Source organism: Bombus vancouverensis, chromosome 7 (genome assembly GCF_051014615.1).
Source record: "Bombus vancouverensis nearcticus chromosome 7, iyBomVanc1_principal, whole genome shotgun sequence".
Lineage (NCBI taxonomy): Eukaryota > Metazoa > Arthropoda > Insecta > Hymenoptera > Apidae > Bombus > Bombus vancouverensis.
Window position 1 is genome coordinate 3,055,469 of NC_134917.1, and position 24,246 is coordinate 3,079,714.

At 38.1% G+C, this 24,246-nt stretch overlaps 1 protein-coding gene across 19 annotated transcripts in view; it reads right to left on the reverse strand.

Moving 5' to 3' along the window:
• The window catches only part of LOC117164651 (bromodomain adjacent to zinc finger domain protein 2B), a 236,752-nt gene that overhangs the window by 126,221 nt on the left and 86,285 nt on the right, over positions 1 to 24,246 (reverse strand). The window lies entirely within an intron of this gene.

Below are 24,246 nucleotides of genomic sequence, written 5' to 3' on the forward strand. Positions count from 1 at the left end.
GATCGCACTTCAACCAACTCCTTCGCACGAAATTTTCAAAGTCCACGTCTTCCTCGTGCACGTTCTCCCTCCGAAATCTATATAATCCGAGAAGGTAGTGGAGATGTACGGTGAAAACCCGTCTGGCGAACGCGGCTGAAACAAAGCTCGCTTTCCCATCTCCCCAACCGCGGAATGTCTCATCGGTGGCGCATCTCGTCGATCTCGATACACAGGGACGCTGAGTAGTAGAACGATACGGACGAGAACAGAGACGATGCGGCGGTACAGCGTGCAGCGCTCGACATCAGCATCCAGTAGCAGTAGCAGTAGCAATAGTAGTAGCGGTAACGGTAGAGAAGTAAGCTTGGAAAATTGGAAAAAGGGTGGAAACACGTGCAAGGGGCTCACGGCGGAGACACGTCGATACTTCCTCCGGCGCATTAGTCGTCCGACATCATCGACTAACTATCCGACGTGCCGTTGAAATACACTGAGACGCGCGCTCGAGCTGCAGGCGATCCGGGATACAACTGCCGTGGAATACGAATTACACGGGGAACAGACCTATGGAATAGAGGCGGCACAAAGGGGGAGAGACAGGGGGGAAGGGAGCGGAACCGGTAGAAGAAAAGATCGATCTGCCTCCATTGGGTAACGTTTAGCCGGCGTGTTCGTCACTTTTGGTGTCTCTTCTCTGCGTACACGGGATACGTGTGTGCTCGTAATCGATAAAACTAGAGGCTTTTCGGTGCCACACTTTTTACAAATATTCTGCTGTTTAGATATTAGTCCTCTTGTCCCTACAGGCGATTAATAATTATTTGCGATCGAGTGATTGTTGTATACAGTGAGTATACGATACTCCAGTCGCGATACAATAATCGTCTGAAATATTTTCTGAGATTATGTATGGTATGAAAGTTATCTGAAATGTAATTTCTCGTAGCTACAGTTCATTAGATATTTTAATATATCTATGTGCTAATGATACTGATATCAGCGTAACTACGTACAGTATGTGTTTAATAGGAGCTTCTTTTTGATAAACAATCGTAGTAAAAGTATTCAGATGCATTTTTAGGAATTTATGTATCTCATAATAATTATATATTAACCCTCTTGTCCCTACAGGCGATTTATAATTATTTGCGATCGAGTGATTCTTGTATACAGTGAGTATACGATACTCCAGTCGCGATACGGTAGTCGTCTGAAATATTTTCTGAGATTATGTATGGTATGAAAGTTATCTGAAATGTAATTTTTCGTGGCTACAGTTCATTAGATATTCTAATATATCTATGTGCTAATGATACTGATATCAGCGTAACTACGTACAGTATGTGTTTAATAGGACCTTCTTTTTGATAAACAATCGTAGTAAAAGTATTCAGATGCATTTTTAGGAATTTATGTATCTCATAATGATTATATATTAACCCTCCTGTCCCTACAGGCGATTTATAATTATTTGCTATCAAGTGATTCTTGTATACAGTGAGTATACGATACTCCAGTCGCGATACAATAGTCGTCTGAAATATTTTCTGAGATTATGTATGGTATGAAAGTTATCTGAAATGTAATTTCTCGTGGCTACAGTTCATTAGATATTTTAATATATCTATGGGCTAATGATACTGATATCAGTGTATCTACGTACAGTATGTGTTTAATAGGACCTTCTTTTTGATAAACAATCGTAAAAGTATTCAGATGCGTTTTTAGGAACTTATGTGTCTCATAATAATTATGAGATGAAAAAGGGGTTGATTAATTACTCCTACGAATTATACGAATAATTAACTACTGCACGAACACGTAAATACTTTTCAGTAATTTTATCTAACTAGTTCTTACGCTTCTAACGACTGGTTTTTAAGTACTGGTTTAAGACAGGTGATAGATTAATTTAATTATCATTATGACTGCATTCTAGGTACGTTATAACAGTTTAGAGTATAACGAGGATTATCAGAACATAGAATGACCAGACACTTATTCGACAATAAAGATCACGATAATTGTTCTATTTTATCTTGCAGTGTACACAAACATTGAGCAACTTCTAAGTGGATTATAAATTTCCTTTAAACTGGCGTTTACAACTGACGAGCGTTCCAAGTATAACGTCTGCATGATTTTACTGATTCTATAAAGCACGGAACACATTTAAAGTCTCCTTTCGAGTTACCTACTTCGCAAGAAGTATGTCAATCTCCGATATACAGGCCGGTACGAACGTTGCCAGGAAAAATTCAGCCAACTCGTTTTGCTGGCGACCGTGTCTTACATCGTTACTTTGCTCCAAAAAATCGATCACAATATCTTTCATCATTCGATATTCAAATTCGAAGGAAGAGACGATAGAAAGTCCGATTCTCTTGCAGGTATTTATCAGCAGGTGCGACATCGACGAATTAATTAATGACTTGGATGACCGTAATTAAGCTTAATTAGTCCGACTGTTGCTAGCTGTGTTTATACAAAGCATCGAGCAACTGCCACGTCGAAAGATAGCATTATCGTCCGGCATATCGATGAGCCATCGCCGATATCTTTCGTTTTATACGATCGACTAGTAGATATATCGAGTTGGCAACTAAGTGATTGCGGATTTTGTCATTAGTTGGTAATGAGAAAATCCGCAACCACTTAGTTGCCAACTACGCTGTGTAATGTCTTACTTGAACACACCAATTTTCGATCGATAAAACGCTATTTGACACTGAAACTGCTATTTTGTATTATCTGCGTCTTCGAATAGCGTAAAATTAAATGGTTGAAACTTGAAAAGTGAAACTCAAATTTTTGTATATAAACTCACTTTCTTGTCTTAAATATCCCGAAGCAGAATTTTCATGATCGTAGAAAAATTCAATAACATCGAATATTTGAAAAATAAAGAAGCATAGATAAGGAATAATTAGAGAAACGTATAAGTAGGTACATATGTCGTGTAATAATAGTTAATACTCGAACGACATTAGCGTCATTGATTGTGACAGTGTATGGAAGTAGAAGATTGATAGAATCAATGTTGAAGTTTTAATGGAATAGTCGATATTATTCCAACGTGGAAAAGTGAAATTGTGGAAACGAACCCCTTTGTTCTTGTCATCCCTCGTTGATTTCCCCAATGCCCCCCGTGTATTCCTCCCTTTAACTAACCCTTAAACATCTAAGCTGTTCAGATTAGATTTATAGCGGAATAAAAGCAGGAATGGTCACACCTTCTCTTCATGCATTTCCATCTCATCGTTCAAACTATGTATCTCAGCCGAGGCATCTCGCCTAATAAAGTCGTTAGCATATCATTACGTATAGCTTTAACACAATAAATCAAACTGAATCTCCGCACTTCTCGATTCGAGCTGCATATAGGTCTAGATTTTAATCCTCTTATGATCTTCGAATTTTCATTCCTTGATCCTTCCTGCTCTTTCTTCAACAAACAAAAGAACTTTTAACGTTTTAACAAATTCTTTAGCATAAAATTGGAAGGAGAAAAATTATGCGTATTGACAAAGATTCCCTTAGATTTCCTGCAGACTTGACAAATCTTTCAACGATGGAAAAATACGGTCGATTTGAAAATGACAGAGCTTCGAAACTCTCGAACGATCCTAAAAGCTGCAGAGAGGATAAACCGCGTCGCAGATCCCAAAATAATTCAGTCGGCGCGTTCGCGAAAACACCTCTGTTTCCACACTTACGTAATGGTCTTGCATCTCAAACAATCGATCAGCCTCGTTCCACCGATTTAATCTTTTTTCCACATATTTCTGCTAGTTTTTGAAACACTCTTCTGATTCTCGTGGATGCATGTACTGACGAATATATTAGAACGATCAAACACATTAGAACGTATGTGATAGAAGCTCGTTTGGCCGGGCTGTTCCAGCTTTTCTTATTAACAGTAGAACTACCACACCAGTTAAATCGACTGGTTTTACAATTTTATTTTAAAATTCCTACTTCGTGTTATATTTGTTGATGCAATGACTTTCGCAACGATAACTAAAAGAATATTATCTTGTTCTTTATGTATTCAAACAGAAAATAATTTTGTATCAAGGCTACTTAAAACGACTGGTACTTGTCAAAGTGTAAAAGGGTCCTGCGATCTGTTTATCGAACTCCAGTTAACCATTTTCCTCGTTTTCTACAACTTGCCACACGTTTTTTAAATTTTTACTGTATATCATTCGATATGATGATATTAGTTATGAGGAAAATTCCGAGTCGATCGCTAGATTACTAGATGCTAGTTAGATTAGTTAGACCAGTTCTACAATTTTACAAATGTGTCAACCCTCGTTTAGGGATTATGGTCCCAGATGGATTAATAATACCAAAAATGTACTACATAACATGGAACTCCTTGCGTAAGAAAGTAATAAATCAATAAATATAAAAATATTCTATTATTACATATTTTTTAAAGACCAGTCATTTTGACTGCTTTTTGGTAGAAATAACTTCCTGTTAACGGTTTTACAATTTTATTTTGAAATTCCTACTTCGTGTTATATTTTACCCCTGCAATGATGCAATGATTTTCGCAACGATAACTAAAAGAATAATATCATAAATTTTATTTTGTTTTTTATGTATTCAAACTGAAAATAATTTTGTATCAAGGCTACTTAAAACGACTGGTACTTGTCAAAGTGTAAAAGGGTCCTGCAGTCTGTTTATCGAACCCCAATTAACCAGTTTCCTCGTTTTCTACAACTTGCCACGCGTTTTTCAAATTTCAACCGCGTATCATTCGATATGATCATATCTGTTATCAGGAAAATTGCAGATCGATCGCTAGATCGCTAGATGCTGACGCTAGAAATGCCACGGCAGTCAAAACGACTGGTTCTACAATTTTATAAACGTGCCAACCCTCGTTTAGGTCGATCGTGGTCCCAGATGGATTAACAATACGAAAAATGTACTACATAATTGCTTCTGTAAGAAAGTAATAAACCAATAAATATAAAGATATTCTATTATTACGTATTCTTTCAAGACCAGTCGTTTTCACTGGTTTTGGTAAAAATAGCCTCGTGCTAACTATCGATAGTCCTAGTGTTAATTCAACAACATAATCCAGCTGTCAGGATTTCAACTCTTCTTTTATACATACACTTTTATACATACAATTTTATAAACGTGCCAACCCTCGTTTAGTTTGATCGTGGTCCCAGATGGATTAACAATACGAAAAATGTACTACATAATTGCTTCCGTAAGAAAGTAATAAACCAATAAATATAAAGATATTCTATTATTACGTATTTTTTAAAATCTAGTCGTTTTCACTGGTTTTGGTAAAAATAGCCCCGTGCTAACTATCGATAGTCCTAGTGTTAATTCAACAACATAATCCAACTGTCAGGATTTCAACTGTTCTTTGCATATTTTAATATACCTGATGTTATTCGTATAAACGAGACGCAGATAAACGAGGTTCTGCTGTATAGTGAAATTGATTAGATGCATTTTGGTCGTCGGATGTTTGATTCGTCGAAACACGGATTTGTTAGAACCATAGCCTCGGCTATTCACGTAAAAAGATACGTGGACAAAATGACACGGTGGTGAGGTATAAATCGGATGGCACCGAAATCCAGCAAAAGACGGACCGCGCCGTTTTCGACTCATTAATCATTCAAAACGCGTCGATCGGTAGTTTCTGCTAACGAGAACGGCCGAATAAAAGCTCGGCTAATGGGCAACGGGGCTCCACCCCCTGTCGATCCAACGTTCTAATTCGGAATTTCCACTCGATTAGAGGACCGTCAAATGCCATTCAACCGGCATTCTATTTCTACTGCGGCCGGACAGATAGTATTCGCGGCTCGGCGTCGCGAATAGAATAGACAACATCGATGGGGAATCGAGATACCTTAAATAAGTTAGAAGGGCTCGTTCGAACGGTCGATATCAACGTGACTCGAAACTGTACGCTGAGAACTCGCTGCATCGTACGGACCCATTTTTGTCGTGAGAACAGTCGCTGAATGTACGACGGAGTCTCGAGATCATTGGAACGTGCCACTGCTTTTTAAAACGTACGATTATTTTTATAAAGTTTCCTATTAGATGATACGGCGATCGATAGGAATGGAATCTATGCTAAATCGATTGTAGACAATAATCAACGATAGAGATATTGATAAATTGAATATTTATATGCAATAAACAGCTTCTTCTTGCACTACTTGATTTGATTTTTGAAAGATTTAGGAAGAGATCCGAGGAAGAATATTTTATGGCTGCGTGGAATTTCACCTGGGCGTTTAATTCATCGATATAAATAATTCAAAATGTTCTGGTGTCGTTTAAACTATAACACACGAAAGGAAAAACTGTACTTGGAGAAACGATCTCGAAACCGATTTCGCTATTGCCACGGCGGCAGCGCTCACCCGGAAATTTACCGACGAATGGAGGAGAAAAAATTTGGCAGCAAGCGGTCAGCCTCGTCCCAAATATCGAACAGCGCTGGTCGATAGCGAGATGTGGTTTTTCGTTGCCAAAAGTAGTGGCGTGCGCGCACCGGCACACGCGAGAAATCCTTTTCCTCTTTCGACGCCAAGATATTGCGAACGTTTTCTTGAAATTCGCGAACGCGTATTCTTGGATACATGCTCGCAGAACTTTCTTATTCGAGGAAACTCGCCAGCACGAAGGATACATATTATTTGAGACGTTTGGAATTTAGTATTAAGCGGAAGAAACGTTTATATCATGGACTTGCAAACAAGTTGCGATGAGTTACGTTTCGAAGAATTTCCCTCGCTCGACGAGAGCTCTCGTAGAAGTAATGTTGCTGTCTTTCCAGACATCGACGATGCTTCGTTCGGTCCGAAAATTAACGACTGCTCCGTCATTTCCTAGAGAAACTAGTTATGAAGATATTCCGAATAATCGATACCTAAGCAATCCTGAATATTTTACATGGTACATTATACATCAACACAGAGATATACTATCGATAACAGATGCTTGTGTACGGCAATACAATATCGAGGAGACGTATCATCACAAAACGATTTTGAACCGTCACATTCGCATTACATTTATACGTATGTCTTAGGTTGTCCGGAAAGTGACTTTCTTTCGCAAACGTGTCTTTTATTAGGTTGTCCGGGAAGTGTTTCTTTTTTTTTTTTCAAACATGAAAATCTGATCTGTCGAACGTTGTGATCTTTATTTCGATAGAACAAAATGGATCGTACGTAATTCGATAAAATATTTTTCTTTTTTATTTGGATGTATTTTACGATCAATTCTCATTGAGAATTATAAGTGAATTTTTCTGGCGTAGTAAAATAATATAAAACGGAAAATGTTGTGTATTCTTTAGTTCCTTATGAAACGAAAGAACTTTTCGGACGACGTAATACAACATAATGCACCTTCGTACGAACGTGAAACCAAGTCTGTGAAATGTCGCGGTGTTTATCTCAACAAAATGAATCGTACGTAACTCGACAAGAAACATTGTGCGTCTATTATTTCATAAAACGAAAGAAACTTCTCGGACAAGCTAATATGTACACTGGCGACCATAAATATTGGAGCAATTACTGGTTATATTTACCTATTGAAAAATTCTAACAAATTTTATCTTATACAATAATTTACGTTATAAGGTAGATACAACACGAATAGAACAACAAATAGAGGTATTGGGTTGGCAACTAAGTGATTGCGGATTTTGCCATTAGGTGGTATTGACAAAATCCGCAATCATTTAGTTTCCAACCGAATATAATAAAATAGCTGGAAAGCAAGATTAATGAAAAACATTTCATTCGCGCTATGCATCAGTCGGTGTCCTAATACTTATGGTCGACAGTACGTGTACCGCCAGAACATTATGGTCAATTAAATTGAAGAATAAAACGCTTGTAAAACGAGTAATGCAACTTCTTGCGTCCATTACATGCTGAAGAACTAAATCTAAGGGAAAATTCCACAATCTTGTCCAATTAATTCGTTGCAAGTCTGACGTTCATCCAGACATCGATCCCCATTCGTGTTCATCGTCGACAACAAATCTCGCTACCTCATCGTCTCGAATCACCCAGTATATGCTAAAAATTCTCAACTACAATTGATAGCGTCCAACGATATGATTACTCACGAGCATCAGGAAGAGATTAACGCAGCAAGGCCGACTAACCAGTCGACGTTCTACACACCACAAGTAGCATAGCACGGCGTACCATGACCTGGGTTCAAGTAATTCCATTCTAGCTTTTTTCACGGACAACACACCGCAAGAGGAAGATGTCAGAATATTGGGTTCCGCAATCTCTTAGTTACCAACCAGATAGAACGAAGGCAAACGATAAGACATAACAATAGCATGGCAGACAACACGCAAATATGGATGGGGTTTAGATCAGATATTTCTGCTTCCGATTTCCAAGACTCTAAGTTCCAATAAAAGTAATCGTACATGGATATCTGATAAAGATAATAACTTTGACATGGCGTGCTATTTATTCGAACTGCTTCGCGTGGTGGTCTTTCGGATTTCACATGAATTTCGCATATTTTGTATATGCAAAAAATTTTGCAAAAATTCCCTAAAATACTTTCAAGCGTGTAGCTTAAAGCAATAAAGTTCAAATGCTCGAAACACGTTAACCCCTTAACCCACGACTGCGGGCATAGCCCGTGGTACGATGATCGGGCCAAGCATAATATACAGGGTGGTTGGTAAGTGGTGGTACGAGCGGAAAGGGGGTGATTCTAGGCGAAAAAAGAAGTCGAAAACATAGAATAAAAATTTTTCGTTTGACGCTTTGTTTTCGAGAAAATCGACTTTGAATTTTCGATGGGTACGCGTGCACTTTATCGCGTCTCGTTATAACGGATCTCACTGTAGATCGTTGTCTCGATGGAATAATATAGAATAGAAAATATAGAAAATATAGAACAAATTTTTTTTTATTTTTTCCATCGAGACAACGATCTACAGTGAGATCCGTTATAACGAGACGCGACAAAGTGGACGCGTACCGAGCGGAAGTTCAAAGTCGATTTTCTCGAAAACAAAGCGTCAAACGAAAAATGTTTATTCTATATTTTCGACTTCTTTTTTCGCCTAGAATCACCCCCTTTCCGCTCCAACCACCTACCAAACCACCAGCTACCAAAATTCTCGAACCTAAATCGTAGGTTAAGGGGTTAAAGGACCTTTTCATTTGCAATCAAATACTTGGCAGTGGAGTAACTAAAATCGGTATTCTGGCGAAGTCATGAAAGACGTCAGTGTGCCACTGTAGGATCATCTCGAGAAATCTATTCGCTCATTAACAATTGCTAGCGTTCTGTGGCGATATTAGCAGAACAGAATTCGAATAAAATAACCGATCAACATTCGGATGAATACATCTGCAACCTCGTTACTTGTCGGATCTCTCAGCCTATAGAATTGTACAGCAGCGTCGTTGAAGGGTCAACCGTACAATATCCTGCGCAACGATATATACCGGGGGAGCCGAGAAACCTGGCGCAACGGCTCCCTATAATTACAAAGTACCCACACACCGTATCATTAGACGTGTAAATCTTGTCCGGGGGACCTTAATAAATTCGACGCGATATTACAACAAAGTAAGAACACGTTCTCGGAGTAAGATGATCGAGTAACGATCCGTATAGCCAGCAGCCTCTGGTATCGAGCTGTGAGAGAGCGGTCCTATCGATCTTATCGAGACCTCGTTCGAAGGCAGTCCGCCGCCTCTTCGGTCGGCAACCGGCGCGATTATCGATCTTAAGAGGCAATTTGCATTCTCGACACGGCGTGCGTGCATCATCGAATCCTCATCAAGCAACGTAGAGCAGCGAGCGTACGTCGCTGGGATCGCGGATGGCGACCAGTTTTTGTCGGCACCATCGAGAAACGGTGGCACGGTTTCATTACACGCGCAAGCATTTCTCGCCGTTATCTTCTTATTCTTCTTCTTCTTCTTCTTCCTCTGTTTCTTTAGCTACTTGCTTTTCTTCGTCGTCGTCGTCGACGTCGTCGCCGCTGTCGGCGTCGTGCAACGAACGCGGAAGTCGCTATTTGCTCGAGAGCTGCCTCTGACTGGAGTATCCTGCGCGAACTTCCTACGAGAATACGTGAACGCGTCTTCCGTGGATCGATAATCGTCGGTAAGCGAATACTTTCGCGTGATGTGCTCCTAAGTGCGCCGTTTTTTATCGCTGTCTTTGTCCCGTGGATGTAGGATTCTGCAGTTTGATGATTTTATGCGAAGGTTTGAAAATGGCTATGGATATCGATGGATCGTCTGAATCGCGCGTGACAGACGTTTCGCGGTGATCGAAATTATGGCAATATACGCGTCGTATATTCTGTAGGGCAGATATTCAATGACTAACAAAGTATTTCTTCATCGTTCTATCTATTTATGTTATAGTATATACATTCTATTGGGTCGTCCGAAAAGTGTCTTTCGTTTTATGAGGAAATAACAGACGCACAAGGTTTCTTTGTTTTATATTATTTCGTCGAATTCTGTCGAGATAAGCACCGCGACATTTCACAGACTTGGTTTCGCGCCTGTACGAAGGTGTTGTAAAAGACACTTTCCGGACAACTAATACTTCATTAGATCCAAATATATTAAATTTCGCATCATTTAATAGGATTTTCATATGCTTAGAAAAGTTTCATACTACGAAACTGAAATATAGTACTTCATAAGAAAAAAAATTCATGGAAAAATAAGTAGAAAGTCATGGAAACTTTGAATTTCTATTTTAAAAGTTGCAGAATTCCAAAGATGTTAACAGCACGTAGTGAACAAAATTTCACATTTTGATAATAAGAAAATAACGATCGCGTGCCATTTTGTGAGACTTTGGAAAGATTGAGTTTGAAAATATAGATCTTTTCTAGGGACAGAAGAAAGGCACGCGCGGTTTCCACGCGTAACGTTAGCCGAAGCGACCGGTTGCTACGCCTTGAGGCGGGTTACACGTGAAATCGACGTGCATCCACATTCCCACGTAGAGTTGCGCTCTGAAATCCGATCGTGCGTCGGATGGATGCAGGTTCGCTTGGTAGAAAAGCAGCCTCGAAGAGATCGCCGCGATCCTGGCATTCGCCAGCTTCCGACCCCCCAGCAATTCGAATATTCTTCGTAAAAAGAATCGTTTCGTATTTGAAAACGTTTTCAATGTTTTTCTCAATGTTTTATTAGCTCGATAGCCGATGACAAGTTAATTATCTAATTAAAAATTATCTATCAATCCCATTTTTCTGTATAATATATTTATCCTTCATTAGGAAGTTCAAATATCCACATCTTCATATCTTTTTAATAATTTTTATAAACATTCCTTAAAATTCATGCATTAACGAAGCTTATTGCATTGTATGATAAGGCTAGCGAACTTGTTGCATTGTACGATAAGTAAACACCAATAGTAACGCTGTTTCTATGAATGCTTCATGCGTCAAACAATATCCATTTCTCTTGACAGACGGATACATACAGTTAGCCATAGAAAACATACAGTCGCTGAATTTCGTGTCTTCGACTCGATCAACAACGAGAGGAGTAACAATGAGTTCGTACACAAATGATTTAGATTTATTGACAGTGCTTCAAAACCAAGAATTCAGTTGTAAAATGTAGCGTGAACTCCGTAGATCAAAATCAAAGATGAGAATTCTACACGCTTCATAGAGAAGATAAATTTCTCACGCTTAAATCATTACGAGCACGTCCTAATTCAACAATGAACGTCGGTGATCTATTGTAACAGAAATGCTATAAACCCATTAATAATACTCTAGAATCAAAATGAACTGCATACTAGGTCCGAAAAGTTTCTTTCATTTTATGAGGAAATAATAGACGCACAAGGTTTTTTTCTTTTATATTATTTTGTCGAATTACGTACGATCCGATTTGTTCTGTTGAGATGAACACCGGGATATTTCACAGATTTGGTTTCACGTTTGTACGAAGGTGCACTGTTGTATTAGGTCGTCCGGAAAGTTTCCTTTGTTTTCTAAGATGATAATATTTCGATTATTATCTTCTGCATAATTTAATAAATTAATATAATCGTGCGTCTATTATTTCCTCATAAAACGAAAGGAATGTAACAGATCAAAATCAAAGAGATACATATTCCACGGCTTAATTCAATCAATCAATTTTTGTTCATTCCAACATAGATAATACAGACTCACTAATACAGACGCGTGAACAGCAGAACGACAACTGCATACGTCAGACGAAAGAAATATTGAGGAACTAATTTCTAAAGGCTAAATCGTAAGAACAGCATTGTATGGAAGCAATGACGATTTATAAAAAGAATTTCTAGCAAATTTACAGCGAACCCATCGCTCCCTTTCGCGAGTCGTCGCAAGAGATGCGCTCGACTAAAATTCGTTACACCACGGCAGCGTGTCGTTCCTCTCTCTTTCTCCGGCGACCGGCTTCCAGTCGGTAGAAAGTCGACAGGGGCTATATGAAAAATGTCGAGACCGGAGGAAAGATCGTTATATGGAAAGGATCGCAAGGCGACAGCTGCCCGGAGGCTTTGCCAGGCCAGTCCTCGTTCCACGATCGAACGCGCCACGGAAACACCAGAAAGACAGAGATAGCCACGCATAACGAAAGAGGCAGAGGATTACATAGAAGCGATGGAGGGAGAAAGAAAGAAAAGTCAGCCCACGCCGGATCACTGACGTCATACCCCTTTAAAATCGAGACCAGGATGATTCTTCGTTCGTTCGACCGCGACCAAAACTCAGTGATAGGATCTTCGAATCGCTTCGAATCTCTGTTGTATATATGGCGTCACATGCGAATCGCCTCGAACCTGATCCGAATATTAAAACTTTTGAAAGTTCCGATAAGTCCTAAGTTGTTTGTCATCCATCGTAACTCGAATTTTCCACACTTTCTTTGACAGTAGAACTACCGCACCAGTCGAATTGACCGGTTTTACAATTTTATTTTGGAATTCCTACTTCGTCTTATATTTTTCCCCCGCAATGATTTTCGCAACGATAACTAAAATAATAATATCATAAATTTTATTTTGTTTTTTACGTATTCAAACTGAAAATAATTTTGTATCAAGGCTACTTAGAACGACTGGCACTTGTCAAAGTGAAAAAGGGTCCTGCAATCTGTTTATCGAACCCCAATTAACCATTTTCCTCGTTTTCTACAACTTGCCACACGTTTTTCAAATTTTTACCGTATGTCATTCGATATGATGATATTAGTTATGAGGAAAATTCCGAGTCGATCGCTAGATTACTAGATGCTAGTTAGATTAGTTAGACCAGTTCTACAATTTTACAAATGTGTCAACCCTCGTTTAGGGATTATGGTCCCAGATGGATTAATAATACCAAAAATGTACTACATAACATGGAACTCCTTGCGTAAGAAAGTAATAAATCAATAAATATAAAAATATTCTATTATTACATATTTTTTAAAGACCAGTCATTTTAACTGCTTTTTGGTAGAAATAACTTCTTGTTAACGGTTTTACAATTTTATTTTGAAATTCCTACTTCGTGTTATATTTTACCCCTGCAATGATGCAATGACTTTCGCAACGATAACTAAAAGAATAATATAATGAATTTTATTTTGCTTTTTACGTATTCAAACAGAAAATAATTTTGTATCAAGGCTACTTAAAACGACTGGTACTTGTCAAAGCGTAAAAAGGTCCTGCGATCTGTTTATCGAACCCCAATTAACCATTTTCCTCGTTTTCTACAACTTGCCACACGTTTTTAAAATTTTTACTGTATATCATTCGATATGATGATATCAGTTATGAGGAAAATTCCGAGTCGATCGCTAGATTACTAGATGCTAGTTAGATTAGTTAGACCAGTTCTACAATTTTACAAATGTGTCAACCCTCGTTTAGGGATTATGGTCCCAGATGGATTAATAATACCAAAAATGTACTACATAACATGGAACTCCTTGCGTAAGAAAGTAATAAATCAATAAATATAAAAATATTCTATTATTACATATTTTTTAAAGACCAGTCATTTTAACTGCTTTTTGGTAGAAATAACTTCTTGTTAACGGTTTTACAATTTTATTTTGAAATTCCTACTTCGTGTTATATTTTACCCCTGCAATGATGCAATGACTTTCGCAACGATAACTAAAAGAATAATATAATGAATTTTATTTTGTTTTTTACGTATTCAAACTGAAAATAATTTTGTATCAAGGCTACTTAAAACGACTGACACTTGTCAAAGTGAAAAAGGGTCCCGCAATCTGTTTATCGAACCCCAGTTAACCATTTTCCTCGTTTTCTACAGCTTGCCACACGTTTTTTAAATTTCTACCGCGTGTCATACAGTACGATGATGTCAGTTGTTAGGAAAATTCTAGATGCTAACGCTAGAAACACTACGGCAGTCGAAACGACTGGTTCTACAATTTTATGAACGTGTCAACCCTCGTTTAAGGATTAATAATACGAAAAATGTACTACATAACGTGGAATTGCTTCTGTAAGAAAGTAATAAATCAATAAATATAAAGATATTCTATTATTACGTATTTTTTCACGACCAGTCGTCTTCACTGGTTTTGGTAGAAATAGCTTCGTGTGAACTATCGATTTCTAGTGTTAATTCACTAACACAATCCAGCTGTCAGGATTTCAACCGTTCTTTTATACATACACTTTCTTTCGCGTAAATTACAACGCAAGTGAATGCATATTTTAATACACGTGATATTATTCGTATAAACGAGATGCAGATAAACGAGGTTCTATCGTATAATAAGATCGATTAGGTGCATACCAGTGTTAATATTTCATATCGATGATTCTGCTTGGGCAAAGGTAATCAAAATATCGCGTGCTCATCGAGTTTTTAAAACGTACCTAAACTCTTTAGAGTTTCCTCTACCTATCAAGATTTCCAAAAGCTGTAAGCTTCGAATCACATTCCAAGGGATTCGAATTTTTTGCTATGTGTACGTATTATTTGTATTATCTTTTTACTATATATGTATAACCTTGAAATATTTCGTATTCCATCGCAACTCGATCCTACGCTTTCATCAACGTGTTCTGCACGCGTTTGCTGGCGATCGATCGTAGCTCGCGTAATTGCGTGGCAAACTAGGCGGCGCGGCGTGGAACGGTGCGGCGTCGAAATCGCGAATGCGTCGATCGCGCGATGCTTTTGAATAATTACGCGGTTACACAATGCCTTGGAAATATGTACATGTAGAGATGCGCGTGTGTTTGTATGCAAGGAGCGTAAATGTAGGTATAGGCCGTGTGTGGATCGAGTAGCTGGTACGCGGAACGCCGATGAAACAGTCAACTCCAAGTCGCCCACGTAGTCGACGGGAATCGATAAGTTCCTGAACTTCCAGGAACCAGTCATCCGTATCTACTGGACGATTCAAATGTGGAAGAAGTAGACGAAGTTACGTGCGCTGAATGAGCCAAAGTTTGCACTTCTCAGCGATCGTCGATACGATTAGAGATAACGTGTTCGATAACGTATTGCTGTTCACCAAAGTTTTTCTGCATTTTAGAAGTAAATCGTCTCGATTAAGTAGATATATTGTATCTTTGTGTAAGAATATTATTGATACGTTAAAGAATGACTAAATTATAATTCGTAAAAATAATCCAACAGATAAGAAAAATCAGTGTTTGTGTAGATTATTTTATACTACAGAGCATGTTAATATTTTGTAGGTATATTGTATAGTATTTAAAATAGCTCTTAACCCTTTGAACTCCTATGTCGAGTGTGACTCGACATCAGTTTTTATCTCAGCAGCTCCTTTGTCGAGTCCCAGCTTTTTTTGTGAAACGTGCGAGAGAAAAGCAGGATTGCGTCCTGGAAATCGTTTCAGGATATATCATACGCTTAAAAATTACAAAATACGACAATAGCGTGAATAAAACTGGGATTTAAGTAAATTTCTTCCTTCCTTTATTTATTTCAATTGTCTTATTTTTGAGTTAAAATAAATTTCAAATAAAACACTTAAAAGCTTTGGCATCTGCTGCTAACGAAATTGAAATAAAATTCCCAGTGCAAAGGGTTAATAGAGTACACTATCACTTCTTAATGAATTTTATTTTACTAAAGTAGTCTTTATATACAACACTTTTCCTGACTCATTGTACACCTATGTATAGATACTCGAAATTTCGAATAAAACAGGATTATTTTACGATCATTAAGAAATCGTGTGTTTTTCCATCCGCTTAAAATATTCACCAATCCACAATCTCACCTTTTTCCTTCCTTTATCCCGCTTAACGTGGTAAGTACCTACGGTTCAAACAAGTAGATAACGAGTGGACACCGTATATATTCATCGTGCTTCTGCTGCGTAACTTAATGCATGTACCTACTCTGTGTCTTATATTACACCAGTTACATTTCATATACGGTGAAACTTGGTTTATTAGATTGGAAATTTCAATTACTGTCTGATTAAATGAACTTTTATCGTCTGAATATACCAAGCTACGTCTTCGTATGTATTCGACAACAGTACATCGTCTATTTATCATCTATTTGCATATACAGGGTGGCTGGTAACTGGTGGTACAAGCGGAAAGGGGGTGATTCTAGGCGAAAAAAGAAGTCGAAAACATAGAATAACAATTTTTCGTTTGAGACTTTGTTTTCGAGAAAATCGACTTTGAATTTTCGCTCGGTACGCGTCCACTTTATCGCGTCTCGTTATAACGGATCTCACTGTAGATCGTTGTCTCGATGGAAAAATAAAAAAAAAATTTTTTTATTCCATATTTTCTATATTTTCTATTCTATATTATTCCATCGAGACAACGATCTACAGTGAGATCCGTTATAACGAGACGTGAAGTGCACGCGTACCCATCGAAAATTCAAAGTCGATTTTCTCGAAAACAAAGCCTCAAACGAAAAATTTTTGTTCTATATTTTCGACTTCTTTTTTCGCCTAGAATCACCCCCTTTCCGCTTGTACCACCGCTTACCAACCACCGTGTATAATAGTTGACTTTTTTCCCAATTGTTGCTGTTTGAACTAATCCTTTTTTTCAAGTTTTATTTTATTACTAAAACTACAAACGTCAACAGGGATGATGAGACACTTTAGTATATTATTCATTGCATTGCTACGAAAGTCACAAATTAAACAATTTTTTCCCATCTCGTAGAAATTAACGAAAATATATTTTCTCACCTCAATTCACCTAATTCTCAAAATTTACCAAAATCACTCGACCAGATCAGATTTGAATTAGGTTTAAGCAAAGTTTCAATGTTTGAATAAATGAAACTATATAGCATTGTTAACTGTTAAAAGATTATTGGCTGAAACTTTATTTAACTTACTTTAACTTAATCTATGATCAATTTTGAGCCGAAATTGTAAAAAGCCCGCTTAACTGCGTCATTACCTCGGACCAACGTTATTCTTCACCGAAACATATATTTCATTTATTTAACGCGCACTGTTGTACAAAACGAAAGAAAGTTTTCCGACAACCTAATAATCATATAATTTTTGAAATAATCTTAAGAAATAGGACGTAAGTTATTTGCAATCCGCGTTCGAATAAAGGTATCGATAAAGCGTATTAATTCAACAGCCAGAGACACCTCGTTGATCGTTGGAATACAGAAATAGAGAAGGAGAAAGGAGAGAATTAACGTTCCGTGATCCAAGAGTTATTATTTCAAGTTGAAGAGGGTGACGGCGACGAAGGAAGGGGGACAGGCGTACAAAGAAAATGGGACCGGCACGGCAGTTTAATCGCCCTCTCCCATTTTCTTTTCGTTTTCTTTTTCTGACCGCGAATCGATTACCGGCTGAAAGCCGCCATTCACAACGATTCTCTTATTCGTCTTCGGTCTTTCGTCGTCGCCATCGTCGTCGTGGTCGTCAAGAGGTGATCACGAGGCGTAACGCGAACTCGTCGAACCGAGTCGTAACCGCTGTCTCCTCGAACCAAAGGAGAAAGAGAGAAGGGGGCAAAAAGCAAGAAAGAAAACCGTGGATGGAAAAAGAGACCGAGATCCGTCACTTCCGTCCGATCGTTTCTATCCGAATTGGTTGATTCTTCTTCGTGTGTCGTATGATCCGCCTCGACAAAGACTCGAATCGAGTCGAGAGAAGCAGTTAATAATCGTAAGAGAGAAAGAAAAATAGCACAATAAAGGAAGAAAAAATAAAAAGAGAGAGAGAGAGGGGGGGAGAGGGAGAGAGAGAGACGAAGGCGGAGGAATTTCCACGTAATTCCGCGTCGACCGTTTGTGCTCCCCCGAGTACCATAGCTTCCACTCTTTTGAACGAAGGACACTTAAAGAATTGTTTTTCCTTTTCCTATTTTCCTCTTTCTTCGATTCCTTTTTGCTCCTCGTCTTCCACTTTTTTTCTTCTCTCTCTCCTTCCCTTAATTATATGACGCGTGACTCAACACGTGGGTGGTGTGCCATAGGGGAAACAACCGCGTCCAACAAGCATCGTTTTTCCCGTTTTTCATATCACGATAGAAAGAGAGGGGCAGCTTTGTTTTTTGCCATTTTTTCCGACGATTTTGTTCCCACGCAATCGAGCGCGATATATGACGCGCGCGGCCCGGTCCAGGCAAGAACGCAAATATCGAGCATGGCGCTTAATTTGAAACAACAAAAAACAACGGCAGGCCGAAGGGGAAAAGATGAGCGGCGAAACAATAGAAGAGATAAAGAGAGGTGGAAGGACGAAAAGCAAAATATTTACCGCCGCGATATTCCCCAGGAAACGCGACAATGAAAACGCGCGGTAACCGCGCCGAACTCATCGATCCACTTCGAATTACAATATCTCCATTACGAAAAGAGGGTGGAAGGAGAGAGAGAACGGGTGGGGTAGTTGGGCATCTCTAAATTCTTTAACATCCAGGCCGTTTATTAATGCCCGCGCGCAATAAAACAGTCGAGTGAGCGCAGATTTCGAAGGTAAATATTAATATGCAGATTCGCTGGGGATATATATATTCGATATTAAATAAATGTAAATTTACGCAGCGTTCTTTCTCTCCCTCCCTCCCTCCCTCTCTCTCTCTCTCTCTCTCTCTCTCGTTACTATTTGTACAACTTATATAAATCACTTTCGCGATTTGTGCACATACACCTGTTGTCGTCGGCGTCGAATAAACAAATTAAACAAACGTAAATGTTCGTACGTTTGCAATTACATTCGATACGTTCGCCCGCAGCGGAGGCAGATCCTGGCGCGCTATAAAAATCCCTGTTATTTCGTCTACCTGAATTTCGGCTCGTATACGATGCAGCGTAAATTCGTATTATCCTCGTTTAATCCATAAACAAGCGTCGAAGGGATAAATTCCGGGTTTATCGTCGATCGCACCTGCTGCGACCGAGAACGCTTCCCGAAACGTCTGCCAAGTCGAAAACTGCCCTCCCTTTTTTGGGAAAACCTTGCCTCAGCCTGATACGTCGGCTTTGGGAAATATAATAATACGGCGATATTAGCGTAATTTTTATGCGGCTGTTAGAATAATCGTATTTCAGTCTCGAAAGGGCTTGCAATTCGGTGTTGAAAGTCCTCTTGCATAATAATTTACCAGCTAATAACGTTAATGAATTGACAAGTTAGAGGTTTGAAGTTGTAAACTTCTCTTGTACAATTTCGTCATTTTTCTCAAATAGGATAACCAGATAGTTTGTAATTTAATTTGTAAAATTTACGTGTACAACTTCATCTGGTTATCGCTAAACCCGTCATCGTTACATACAAATATTTTTAATATTGGTAACTTGTTATCTGTGATTGATAAAGTGATAAAATAACAGCCATACCAGCTAATTTGCCTAACAATGCATCGATATTGATCGTTAATTTGTCCAATATGATTTAACCTTGTCCTTATTTCCTTTCCTCTCTTCTCCATAGAATTTTATGTGATTTTACATCAAGAGAGAAGTTAATGGGAATCCTCTATGGATGAAAAATTAGGTGGAAGGTGTTCACTATCGTTCGATCAATTTCACCAAGTTTAACATACGTATGATTGTGCCTGTAAAGAGGATGACAGTTTTCAGCTAAGAATAGCATTGTCCCGCGGCTTTCATCGAAACCATCTTAAGCACAGTTGACGGACAACCGGTCGTTCGAAGCCATACGTCCATTAACGTATGTATATTATAATACATATATACGAATACTTTAAAGACCAACCATACCTGCCTGATAAATCTTGCTTGGTACAGCTATCGAGCTTTGTAACAACAATAATAATTTTATTTATGACACGACGTATCACAAAGGGCGTGTGTCATCTTACATTATGCGTGAAACGATAGGAAAACATGGAAACAATGGAAAATACACGCGTTCTTTTTCATCAAAAAACTCAAGGAATATTATAAACATAAACTTGTGAAGTGTCTAACAGAGTCGACAATAATCGAGAATTATTATGCAGATTAGAAAAAGTTATCGAGACAAGCTATAAACATAAATAAATTAGCGAATCGAAATTTTCAAAACATAATACACATTTGTTTATGTACAGTTCTTTCACACGTTCCTGAACGCAGTAGATGCAAACGAAAAATTTTGATTCTGCAAAAATTTTTTTTAATAAAATCTTATTTATGACACGACGTATCACAAAGGGCGTGTGTCATCTTACATTATGTGTGAAACGATAGGAAAACATGAAAACAATGGAAAATACACGCGTTCTTTTTCATCAAAAATCTCAAGGAATATTATAAACATAAACTTGTGAAGTGTCTAACAGAGTCGACAATAATCGAGAATTATTATGCAGATTAGAAAAAGTTATCGAGACAAGCTATAAACATAAATAAATTAGCGAATCGAAATTTTCAAAACATAATACACATTTGTTTATGTACAGTTCTTTCACACGTTCCTGAACGCAGTAGATGCAAACGAAAAATTTTGATTCTGTAGAAATATTTTTTAATAAAATTTTATTTATGGCACGACCTACCACAAAAGATGTGTCATCTTGTACTATGCGTGAAACGATAGGGGAGCATGGAAACAATGGAAAATACACGCGTTCTTTTTCAAAAAAATCTCAAGGAATATCATAAACATAAACCTGCGAAGTGTCTAACAGAGTCGACAATAATCGAGAATTATTATGCAGATTAGAAAAACTTGTCAAGAAATTTAATATAAACGTAAATAAATTAGCGAATCGAAATTTTCAAAATATAATACACATCTGTTTATGTACTGTTCTTTCACATGTTCCTGAACGCAGTAGATGCAAACGAAAAATTTTGATTCTGCAAAAATTTTTTTTAATAAAATTTTATTCATGGCACAACGTATCACAAAGGGCGTGTCATCTTATACTATGCGTGAAACGACAGGAAAGCATGGAAACAATGGAAAATACACGCGTTCTTTTTCATCAAAAACCTCAAGGAATATTATAAACATAAACTTGTGAAGTGTCTAACAGAGTCGACAATAATCGAGAATTATTATGCAGATTAGAAAAACTTGTCAAGAAATTTAATATAAACGTAAATAAATTAGCGAATCGAAATTTTCAAAATATAATACACATCTGTTTATGTACTGTTCTTTCACATGTTCCTGAACGCAGTAGATGCAAACGAAAAATTTTGATTCTGTAGAAATATTTTTTAATAAAATCTTATTTATGGCACGACGTATCACAAAGGGCGTGTGTCATCTTACATTATGCGTGAAACGACAGGAAAGCATGGAAACAATGGAAAATACACGCGTTCTTTTTCATCAAAAATCTCAAGGAATATTATAAACAGTTTTAGAAAAGTTTAAATTATAAAGTTATAAAGAGTTTTAGAAAAGAATCGATAACAATCGAGAATTATCACGCAGATTAAAAAACTTATCAAGAGATTTAATACAAACATAAATAAAATAGCGTTTATGTACTGTTCTAACTTTCACACGTTCTCAACCCTAGTGGATTCGAAAGAAAAATTTTCATTCTGTAAAGATATATTACCTTGAAATCTCCTTTAAATTTCTCTACTCCCAATACTCCAGTTTACTTCGTAGCTTAAAATCAAATATTTAAAACATACCACATATGTGACACCGATATTGAATGGAGTTAATAACTTTTGCACACTACGACAAACAACCGAACTTATCGATCAAACTCGTGCAAACCTCGAACAAACGAACGAATCTCGCATTATCTATCGGCTTTTGTCAATATCACCTAATGACAAAATCCGCAATCACTTAGTTGTCAACCCAAAAGTACATCTACCAAGAGATACCGAAAACAACAATATCGCCGCAGCATAGATATTTCCAAGCAACACTTTTCGTTATTTTCTATATGTTCTTTGTATATCTTCGTACGTAGCTTCTCGCTATTGCCATTTGCTAAAAAATGCTCGGCGGTGCGACTAAGGCGACAACGATCCAAGAACGATGCTCGCGCGCGAAGTTGCGAGCTAAAACACAAAGTCTACTTGGCGATCTACCAGGCGAAACAGAGAATCTCGTGCACGCTAGCTAGCTAGCAGTTTCCTTATCTCTCCACGGAACAACAGGCGTGAGGAGGGATCGCGAATCTAGCGGCGATCGAGGTTAAGTCGGACTTTCCGTGACGACGCGACGCCGAGTCATCGCAACGACATTTCTCGAAGCTGGTCATACGCGCTTTGCCCACGTTTCCTCCGCTGCCTACGCTGTGTTTCCAACTGGACTCTTCTCGCGAACAGGAAGAAAATCGAAGCAAGGATATGCTTGAGATTTTACCTTTCCATAAATTTCATAAATTTAAAGTATAGGGATGCGGCATTCGAAACCTGGAAATTCCGAGAAACGCGAGACTTTGTGCTATCGCTGTGACTATCTTTCGCTTTCTTCTCGTACATAAAAATAATTGCGAACGACGAAATAATTATAATCGACTCTCGATTACTTTTTCTACGCGATATAATCCGATTGTCCCGAAAATTTATGATTCTAAAGACACTTTTAATTACGATCGCTTATATCGAGAAAAACCAGTTTAATGTGGTACACGAAAGCAAAGGATCCTCGAGAAAGGGAAGGAAATTAGGCATTTTGAGTCTCGAGAACTTATTGAGACACGAAAGTAAAGAATCCTCGAAAAAGGGGAAGAAAATTTGGCATTTTGAGTTTCGAGAACGTATCGAGAAAAACCAGTTTAATGTCGTACGCGAAAGCAAAGAATCCTCGAGAAAGGGAAGAAAATTAGGCATTTTGAGTTTCGAGAACTTCCAAATTGAAGAATTCTGGAGGAATCTGTGGCGTTTCAACTCTCATGACACGATAGTACTGGCGTGCTGTAACAGAACAGTTCGCGATCCCACAGTCAGCCTGTACAGTTGCCTGTTCCGTGAACAGGAACAGGATGAGACAGAAATTTTGAAGAATAAAGAGGAAGATTGGTAGAAACGAATACTAAACTAAGACTAGAAAGTCTGATTAAAAGAAGTCGGCTGGTAGCATGGTGCTCCTAATTCGGTTGAGCACGCTTTGCGCACGCCAGTTCCGCGTGAGGTTCCGTTTACGACGTCTGACTCATTGACGACCACCTCTGACTACTGTCAAGCGTAGAACGATCGTACGCGTGTCTCTCGATGCTTGGAAAATTTCAAGTGTCGCGATCACACTGAGAAAATCACGAATCACGATGATTCTCGCAAGGTTAATCGCTCCTGATTGTTTTGCGAATATTTTATCGTAGACTTGGCTCTAGCAAGTTTGCGTTTATTTCATAAGTTTTATGACACTGATAGAAGAATAGAGAAATTAGGCGATTGAGAAGGCCAAATTATTCAAATCATTAAGAATGACTATCACATTTTCAGTCTTTAGAGCACAAGAAGCTGATATATTCGATGCGAATTATATCGCAGCAAGCAATTCGCATATTCGTACCATTAGTCTTCTTATTGCTATTTAGCATTTGCTTGGTCATTATTATGTAATTTAATTCACTATACTACTATAACACTTTTGTCTAGAATTGAACGTTAGAATTCCAGTTAGTACGTACTATTCTTCTGGATTAAATTGAAAGCAACTATCGACACAAGCGATCAATGCCGATATATCTTAATTTTCTTTTCGGAAGATAACGTTATTATCTGACTGTGATAAGTGTTTCTTAGCGTGTGAACCGATCACGATTCAGACAGCCAATACGAAATCAAGCCAACTAGTTGGT